This window comes from Mus pahari, chromosome 18 (genome assembly GCF_900095145.1).
Source record: "Mus pahari chromosome 18, PAHARI_EIJ_v1.1, whole genome shotgun sequence".
Taxonomy (NCBI): domain Eukaryota; kingdom Metazoa; phylum Chordata; class Mammalia; order Rodentia; family Muridae; genus Mus; species Mus pahari.
The window spans coordinates 21,287,733-21,297,292 of NC_034607.1; the positions used below are offsets into that span (position 1 = coordinate 21,287,733).

A 9,560-nucleotide genomic window follows, 5' to 3' on the forward strand; every position below is an offset into this window, starting at 1 on the left:
ATGTTCCAAATGCAAGGGCACACACATTCATAAAAGAAAATTTACTAAAGCTCAAAGACATATTGTATCTTACATAATAATTGTGGGAGACTTCAACACCCCACCCTCAGCAATGGACAGATCATGGGAACAGAAACTAAACAGAGACACAATGAAACTAACAGAAGTTATGAACCAAATGGATCTAACAGATATTTATAAAACATCTCATCCTTAAGCAAAAGAATATACCTTCTTCTCAGCACCTCATTGGACCTTCTCCAAAACTGACCATATATTCAGTCAGAAAACAGGCATCAAAAGACACAAGTAGATGGAAATAATCCCATGAACCCTATCAGAGCACCATGGACTAAGGCTGGTCTTAAATACCAACCAAAACAATGGAGAGCACACATACACATGGAATCTGAACAACACTCTACTCAATGATAACTTAGTCGAGGAAGAATTAAAGAAAGAAATGAAAGGCTTTTTAGACTTTAGTGAAAATTAGGACATATCATATCAAAACTTATGGAACACAATGAAAGCAGTGGTAGGAGGAAAACTCATAGCTCTAAGTGCCTCCAAAAAGAAACTGAAGAGAACTTACTCTAGCAGCTTGACAGCATACCTGAAACCTCTAGAACAAAAAGAAGCAAATACACCCAAGAGGAGTAGACGACAGGAAATCGTCAAACCAAATAGAAACAAAAGGAACTATACAAAGAATCAACTAAACCAGGAGCTGGTTCTTTGAGAAAATCAACAAGATAGACAAACCCTTAGCCAGACTAACCAGAGGGCACAAAGACAGTATGCAAATTAATAAAATCAGAAATGAAAAGGAACACAAAACAATGAAGTATATCTTCAAATAACTGTTCTGTTTGTTGAATAGCAACAGTTGAAAATATTAAAATCATATTCTACAAAAAAAAAAGAGGAGTGATGGGAATTAAAGAATGTCTCTGAGTGGAGGAAGGCAAGAAGGGGTGAGGAGAGCAAAAGAGTGGCTTTTATCAGGCCATGGCACATGTACAGGACATACAACAGGATCCCCAATGGAAATATGTTGCCTCTGGGCAGCTAGTGATGACATGTCCTGTTGTCACTGCATTCCTTTGAGCTGGTTGTGGAGGTACCTGATTGCTAACAAGGGCCACAGTGTCTCAGGGTGGAAGGTTAGTCTCTGTGCGAAAGGAACAGAATTTAATTTTTAAAATACTGTGTGATAAAGCATACATGACATGAAAAATGACTCTTAACTTTCATTAGTGGGTAGCTCAGTGGTATTACTAATGTTCATGCTATTGTGTGCCCACCATAACCTTCTATCTCCACAAAACTTTTTACTTGCCTAGATGCAAAGTAAGAGTCCATTAATGTTAAGTCTCCGTTCCCTGGTCTCTGGCACCACCATTTTCCTTTCTGTCTCCTTGAAGTCTAGAAGCTTTGGAAAAGTAAAATGAGTTTGTCTTTGATGAATTGTTTATTATGTGTAGTTGAATTAAGGATAAGCACGCCATCAAATTTCCTAATTAATGCTGACTATTACTGCATGTCTGCTTTTGCTATGATTTCTTTACCCATTTGCTTATCCATGGGCATCCAGAATGCCTGTTCTCAGTTATAGTGGATGATGCTTGTAAAAACATGATGCACAAATATTTAAGCTCTCATGTTCAGAGTTTTTGATATATAACTCAATGCAGAGTTGTAACATTATATGGTTACTATTTTCAAGAGGTTGTCACAGCCTTTTTCTACAGTGACTGTATCATAACAGTGGTCCACCAAGCAGTGTATCATACTCTATTTGTCACTGACATGTAGTATTTCTGCCCTAAATATCCTTCCCAATAGATTTGTTTTACATTACCTTCATGACTAATGGTGAATAGCTTCTCAGGTGCTTATACTCTGTCCTTTTGGCAAGATGCACCTTCATGTACTGCTTGTTTGCTGTTGGTTGCTATAGCTGGACGACTTGTAAATGCACAAAAAGGAGGGTAGGAAGAAACAGCCTCTACTACTCAAGAGTGAGAGACTATTGTAGTTCCAAACAACATCTACTACTGCTGCTCAGAGGGATGACAAAGTAACGTCCAGTTACTGTCTGTCACAGGGCTGGGTTGAGTACCTTTATAACTGTCTTAATTTTAATTCTAACATAACTTGAACCACAGACAAGTAGAGGGGGAAAGTCTTTATGGAAAGTGTAACAGTAAACATATTGCTGGAATTTGAATAAAGAAAACTAGCTTGGCCACTCCAGGGAGTGAGAGAAAGAACAATATACCAAGTCGGTTCATACCATCGTTCAAGGGAACAGAGAAGCACAGGGAGCTAGATTCTCTAGAATGCAGGCAGTAATTTCAGAAATAGAAAACCAGGTCTTTTTGAAAATATTTCAAAGAAAACAGCAGCTATAATTACAATGTAGCAGAGAGGGTAGATGTTTCATGAGACTCTGAGGTTTGCTGTAGTCAATTTCAGCAGAGGAATATAGATTATTGCCATCTCCACCTCCTTCCTTCTTTTGGTGGGGGAAGTGGGAGTGATGCAATGTCTCTGTACGTATCTCAGGATGCCTCATAAATCACCATGTAACCAAGAGTGGTACTGGTTTCACCATCCTCCTGCCTCAGGCTTCTCAGTGCTGAGGTGTAAACTATCTTGCTTGATTTGGAGCACTGACACTTCTAACAGACCTTCTAGGTTAGGTCTTTCCAAAGTTTTTCTCTTCTTTTAATTTACATCAAAATTTTATCATGAAGAAATAATTATCACTCCTCTCAATATGAGAAAAGGCGTGTGAAACACAATGGCTTGCTCTGGACTGCAGTCTAGACAGCCCATCATCTTTCTCTAAAAACTGCCTCATTTTAAGTTTGGGTATGCATATTGCATTGCAATTTTAAAATCCTTTGCAATCAATAAATACATATTCACAAAGAAAACTAGATAACGGGAATTGTTATTATTTTACATATTTTTGTCCTCTTTAAATATAAATTATGGCATGTAATATAAAGGTTCCCAAAGAAGCTTTTATCTTAATCTCCAATAGCAATGGTGGAAGAGGTGGGGTCCCTCAGCATTCAGCAATGATTTGCTTGCCACTGCCAGCTCAGAGACAAAGGGGCACAGATGTCAAGGCCTCTAGAAGCTGGGAATGAAGAATTGGCAGCAGTGTCACTTCTTAACATGGGGAAACCTGAAGGTCCTTAACATGCAGAGAACAGAACACACAGAGATACATGCAAAAGCATATATGGACACACATGTAGACACTCACACTGACACACTCACTCACTCAAACACACACATTTATACAAAAAACACAGTAACACACAGACAGTCCCTCAAGGAAACACACATGCATATACACACAAATTTAGAAATTAAAGAAAAGGTATATCATTATTTTTACATAAAAAAGCCTTTAACATACCTACTGACACACAAGATTACNGCATAGTTGATTCTAGAATTATATCAAGGTCTAAACTTTAAAAATTTTGAGGAAAATACAAATATATCCAAAAACGTAATAATGTGACATCCAGAGCATGACTTGATTTAAATTACAATATTTTGCTCTTCCAAAGCCACTCACTGTTCACTGAAAAGACAAGCCCCGTAGTTGGAGAAAGGATGTGCAGCTAAGTTCACCTCAAGGGGAAACTCCAATGGTAACAATGTTCTTCCAATAGAAAGACTTATAAACAAACAAGAGGAGGATGTGGTGCCTATTGACCTTTCATAAGTTACCTTAGGCATGATAGATGATTGAGTTTTAGAAAATAGGTCCTTCTTAGATCCATCTCTAATCTAAGGTTGACAACCCATATTTACTTTTTTCCATTGAAAATATATTCATCACATACTATATCTTGATTATTATGGGTTCCCCTCCCTCTATGCCTCCCAGTCCCTCTCCTCCTCCCCTCACATCTGGATTCACTCCCTTACTTTGTCTCATTAGCAAAGTGCATGTTTCTAAGCAGTAATAAGAAAATATCACCAGGGGCTGGAGAGATGGATCAGTGGTTAAGAGCACTGACTGCTGTTCCAGAGGTCCTGAATTCAATTCCCAGCAACCACATGGTGGCTCACATCCATCTATAATGGGATCTGATGCCCTGTGCTGGTGTGTCTGAAGACAGATACAGTGTACTCACATACATAAAATAAATCTTTTTAAAAAATCTTGAATACATGTCATTAATTTCAATAAAAGTTCTAATTTCTTTTTTAAATCACCAAAAAATATATGATAAAAACAAAACTGTCACATCAGAGTTGGCAAAAAACAAACAAACAAACAAACAAAAGACCCAAACAAACAGAAATGTCAAGAAAAGGCACAGGAATCAGACCCAGTTGTCCATAAACTCAGGAAACTTAGAAGAGCATGAACTTAAAGCCATACTACACATGCAGAGGACTTGATGCAGACATGCGCAGCTCCCTTGATTTGACTCAGACTCTGTGAGTTCATATGCGTTTTGATCCTGTTGATTTAGCCAGCTTTGATTTCTCGGTGTCCTACATCCCATCTGCCTCTTCAGCTCTTTCCACCTCCTCTTTCATGGGGGTTTCCTGAGACCAATGGGGGAATTTAGTGAGGACATTCCACTTAAAGGGTGAGTGCTCTAATCTTTTTCAACTGCTCACAGTTCTTTATTCAAAAATGGGGTGGCACTTTCCCATTTCCAGGCTGCCTCTCACTGAGGGTTCCACCAAGCTCAGAATCCTCCTGTTAGGGGGAAGGTCCTGGTGGCCAGGCACCTGGTTTGGAGAAGGACTTCATCCCTTTCTGGGAGTTGCTGGTCTTTGTTGTCAGGAAGAAGATGGGGAGGGACACAGACCACCAACACTCAGAGCTCCATGATATCCCCAGCTGGGAATGCTGAGTAGTAGGGGCTGGGGGTATCCTCCAGTCTCGGCAGCCTGAGGGCCTCAGGAATCAGGCTCTCAGGATAGCACCAGAGATGCTGCTCTGGGCAAGGGCTCCTGAGTGGTGGCAGGGCTTTGGGAAAAGTCACAGGGGTGGCTGCAGTAAGGGTGGCCATTATGTAGGCTGAGTCAGGAGAAATGGGAGGCCATGTTCTCCTCAGACAGGGTCTGCTTGTGCACATGTTTTCCTCAGACAGGAACTGCTTGTGCAAGTGTTCTCCTCAGACAGGAACTGCTTGTGCAAGTGTTCTCCTCAGACAGGAATTGCTTGTGCAAATGTTCTCCTCAGACAGGAACTGCTTGTGCAAATGTTCTCCTCAGACAGGAACTGCTTGTGCAAATGTTCCCTGGTGTCTAGGCCACGGATCACCCCAGTGGTGACCCACGGTCCTGACCTGAGGGACCTCACCACAGGGGCTGTTGCAGGATCAACATGGCTCAGGGTCCCACAGATAAGAGGGATGGGATTCAAGCAGCAGAGGCAGAGCCCTAATTTCTTAGGCATTCTGATGTGTGTAAGGTAAAAATCTCAAAATTCTCTTGATTTGCATGACCCTGATGGTTCAGGATGTTAAACATTTCTTTAAGTGTTTCTTAGATATTTTCCTTTCCTCTTTTGAGAATGTACTGTTTAAATCTGTATCTCATTTTTAAGTTGATTGTTTTGGGTTTTTTTCCCCTCTTTGGTATCTAGTTTCTTGATTTCTCTTTATATTTTGCCTATTAGTCTATTGGATTTGTAGTTGGTAAAAAAACAAACAAACAAACAAACAAAAAAAAAACACCTCTTTACCTAGTCTATTGTTTGCTGCTTTGTCAGAATGATGGTGTCTTTCATCTTACAGAAGCCTTTCAGTTTCATGAGGTCCCATGTATTAATTGTTTATCTCGCTGCTGCTATCATTTCCATGTAGAGACAGACATTTGACCTGTCAGAGCTTTCTACANTCAACCANCTTTTAAAATANTTCAGTCATCTTGAAAGACTGAGACAAGCTCNGACTGGAGGNAANAGGNTATTCATTTAGCTTTTATTTCCCATATTAGTCTTTCATTGTTACATCTGGGTGTTGTGGTAAATCTCCAACCCAAATATGCCCCAGAAATGAAAACACAACTCTCAGGAGAACGGAATTACCAACAAGTATAATTAGCCCCAGAACATCCCACAACATCTGGGTATTCAAATATTCACATGAAACATTAACAATGGAGGGGAAATCATTTATATGCTACTTTCTCTATTTTATCTGAACACACTTGATTATTTCTAAAGTACAAAAATAAAGAACTTATGTGTTAGAGATATATGAAAACCAATAAACAAGAAACAAAATCAGAACTAGTAGAACATTGTGAGGTAAAGTATCCTGTGTCCAACAGATGCTCCAACAGATGTGATACAACAGATGCTTGCATCATCTGTTGGGTGTTCTGAAGAAAGCTTCTTTACAGTTGTTTCTGGGAGGGTAGCATTAAACACTCTGGACCTTGCTCTTTGAGCAACAGAAACATCACTCCTAAATCCATACTTCCCTCTCAGTCAGATTCAAANACATGCTAACTCCTTTCCAGGGCCTCTGAAGAATTGGTGCATTCTATGTAATGATGAGTGCACAGATTGTGCTGTTCTTAGTGGCCTCAGCCCCACTTCTTGCTCTTTTGTAGACACATCTAAAGAGATGAGAGTCAAAGTAAGCCAGAGATTTTCAGGAGCATTTCACTAGAATGCTATAGGAAAAACCATAGTTATTAAAGGCTGCGATCTAGATNACTACACAATGCAAGTAGGATCATTTCTGAAAATTAACCAATGACNTTTTTTATTCCATCTTCTTCATACTACCTCCCATGTTTGACCCTCTGTATGTGTAGCCATGCTTATATGTGTGTGGTCATGTGTATGTGTGTCTATGTCTATATCCAGGTATATAAGTTCATATGTGTTCAAAAGCCATTGTGAGTATTTGCGACTGTGTGAATAGGAGGTCACTGAAGTGCCTTCCTGTCTCTTTTGGCACTATGTTTTGAAACATTCTCACCTGGAATGTGGACTGTCNATTAGATTAGACTGTCTGCACAGAGAGCATGAGGGATCTGCTTCCATCTCAGTGCAGTTCAGATGATAGGCACACTGAAGAGCCATACCAGGGTTTAACTTGGTTTCTGGGGATCTAAGCCCAGTTCATCATAAGTTCCTCCTTTGCCATGGACAGGATGTCAGGGTGGGCTTGAGGGTAGGTTTCATGACTAGATTCTCATCTCCTAACATTTTCCATGAACCTATCTAATCTAGTCCATAGACCAAATGGTTCNTTGATCCTAAGTTATAAAAATACTTGTTTGCAGCTCTGTACAACAAACAGGAATAAGTGGAGTCATAATGTAATGTTTTTGTGGTTGACTCAAGAGAACATACAAACTAAGGGAAAAAATTATGTACGTGTGTGTGTGTGTGTGTGTGTGTGTGTGTGTGTGTGTTCGTTTGGATTTCTATTGCTGTGAAGAGACACCATGACTAAGGCAAATCTTATAAGGAAAAATGTTTAATTTGGGGTGGCTTACAATTTTAGACATTATTTAGATAAGATATAGTTCATCATTTCAGGAAGTACAGTCGTGTGCAGGCAGACATAGTGCTAGAGGAACCTAGAGCTCTACATCTTGATCAACAGACAGCAGAGAGACCGTGTNTAACATTAGGTGTACCTTCAATCTGCCTCCACAGTCACACTCTCCATCCAACATGGCTACACCTACTCCAATAAGGTCACACTTCCTAACAGTGCTATTCCCTATGGGCCTATGGGGGACAACTACAAATTACTACAATACATATGTGTGCACACTTATGTCCTATACATACATACACACATGCACACACACACAGACACACTCACATATGTATTTTTATATGTGCTAGCATCTAAATAAAGGGTCTGCAGGTTGAAGGAGACACAGAATTATCGTGAGCAAAGAACCCATAGCTGATAAAGCCTTGGCGTTATTGAGCAAAGTACCATGTCATATTTGGAAGGCATAACTATTATGTCTTAGGGGCTACAATGGGTATATTTTGAGGAACTTGTTTTGAACTTATTGGCTAAGGTTATAAAGCTTTTGTTTTCAGAAAGGATGGGCAAGTTACTTATGTAACTCAGTTTCCCTGCATCTTGGTACTTCGACTAATTCATTCCAACCTAGTTTCCAACAGACTCAAGAAGCAGGCTGTGAGAAGTTTCATTTACCGCTTAAACTCTTTCCCACAGTCAAGCAAGTCTGAGAGAGATCACAGCCTAACCATCGTGGCCCTCTACAGGAATGCACTACTAAGGTCCACTTAGACATACAGAGTATTGGAGAGTCATGGCCTGGCAGTCCTGAACACTGAATGTCTCATGAGTTTGAGAGAGTTACCCAGGGGCTGATGGATGGTGAGGTTGACTGGCTGTAAGAGTGGTCAAAGTTCCATTTTCACACATGGACTATCCATTGGTGATTTTGTGTGTTCTGTCAGAGGATTCTAGAGTATATTTTTCATGTGTTCATTTTCTGAGATAAAAGGTCACTCACTATGGAACCCATACTGAACTTTTGGGGCAGTTGTGAGTTGTCCAACTTGGAAACTGTCATCTATCGGTGTCAGCCACAAGAACACCACAAAAAATAAATGTCCTTTGGACAAGGAAAGGGAGCTCCTTTTGCAGCATGCTGCAAGGATCCTGGAGTTTCAAACGTGAACATTTTCAGGGACATTATTAGGAACATCTACATGGGATGAGAGACATAGGTAAGCCCTCTGTTTTGTGAAAAGGCAAGCAGAAGTGTTTTCAACAGTCAGCACCTTAGGAGATGCAACTCCTAGGTCAAGCCAGAAACCTGATACAGAGATGTCACTGGATCAGTAAGCAAGAGGTTTCCAGGATGCAATGGGGAGGACATTAGCCGAAATACCCAGCAAAGGGGAGAAAGAACCTGCAGAGACCCTCTCCATAGGTATGGCCCCCAGTTGAGGGATGGGGCCACCTGCACATCTCAAACATTTTAACCCAGAATTGTTCCTATATAAAGGAAATGTAGAGACAGAAGGTAAGGCAGAGACTGAAAGAAATGCCATCAAGAGAATGTCACACCTAGGGATCCATGCAACCTATAGACACCAAACACAGACTCTATTTCTGATACCAAGAAGTGCTTGCTAACAGGAGTCTGATATAGCTGTCTCCTGAGAGTCTCTGCCAGCACCTGAGCAATACAGATGCAGATACTCACAGCTAACCCTGAGACTGAGCCCAGGGACCACAATGGAAGAGATAGGGAAGGACTGAAAGGGCTGAAGGAGATTGCAATACCATAGGAAAGCTATCAATTAAACAGACCGCCCAGAGCTCCCAGGAACTAAACCCCAGCCAAAGAGTACGCATGGGGGACTATGGCTACATCTACATATGTAGCAGAGGATTGCTTTATCTGGCACCAATGGGAAGGGAGGTCCTTGGTCCTGTGGAGGCTTGATACCCCAGTGTTAAGGGGATGCTAGAGAGTTGAGTTGAGAATGGGGGGGGGCACTAATAACCTCATAGAGGTAAAGGAGAGGTGGTATGGGATGAGTG

General features: G+C 40.7%; 1 pseudogene; it reads right to left on the bottom strand.

The window, feature by feature from the left end:
- Positions 1–4,868: 4,868 nt before the first annotated feature.
- On the bottom strand, positions 4,869–5,382 carry LOC110336062 (annotated as a pseudogene).
- Positions 5,383–9,560: the final 4,178 nt, after the last annotated feature.